Raw genomic sequence first — 438 nt, 5'->3', positions numbered from 1 at the left:
CGACTCCTCCTCCCGGATCCGTAGTAAGCATGGCGGCGGTAGGGTTCGTGGTCCCTCGGGTGAAACAGAAAGCGGGAGCTACGCGGAGAGGGAGCGAAGAGCGGGGCTGAGGCGGCGCCGTCACTGCCGGAAAACGACCCTAACAGTCTGCGTGCCAGCAGCCGCGGCGGCGCCCCCGCGAATTGGTTCTGCCACTGAGGTAGAAAGAGAACGTTCAGGAACCCGAAGAAGACGCGCCAGGGGAGTCGCCTTCCTTTCCTTCAGCGAGGCGTGACTCGGAGGTGAGGGCGCGGGTACTCACTCCAGGAAGGTGGCGGACGCCGAGCAGTCCAGCCCCGTCCCACCCCGGGAGCAGGCGCTGTGGAAACCGTTAGGCTGGAGAGCGGGCCGGGGCTCCGAGCAGGCTCTCCTCCGTCGAGGGCCCTGGCCAGCCCACCC

The 438-nt window shown here is 67.6% G+C and overlaps 1 protein-coding gene and 1 long non-coding RNA gene across 2 annotated transcripts in view; one reads left to right on the top strand and one right to left on the bottom strand.

Moving 5' to 3' along the window:
- Positions 1-432, bottom strand: part of LOC104871171 — a 37670-nt gene extending 37238 nt beyond the window's left edge. The window contains exon 1 of the long non-coding RNA XR_782778.1: positions 302-432. This is a non-coding gene — a long non-coding RNA (uncharacterized LOC104871171). The remainder of the gene's footprint in view (positions 1-301) is intronic.
- Fndc3a (fibronectin type III domain containing 3A) overlaps positions 7-438 on the top strand; it is a 149916-nt gene continuing 149484 nt past the window's right edge. Inside the window, exon 1 of the mRNA XM_010636986.1 lies at positions 7-281. The gene's annotated coding sequence lies outside the window, so the exon portion shown is untranslated. The remainder of the gene's footprint in view (positions 282-438) is intronic.

Source organism: Fukomys damarensis, unplaced genomic scaffold, assembly GCF_012274545.1.
Source record: "Fukomys damarensis isolate Sample0158 unplaced genomic scaffold, DMR_v1.0_HiC HiC_scaffold_38, whole genome shotgun sequence".
Lineage (NCBI taxonomy): Eukaryota > Metazoa > Chordata > Mammalia > Rodentia > Bathyergidae > Fukomys > Fukomys damarensis.
This window is presented reverse-complemented; position numbering and strand designations above follow the sequence as displayed.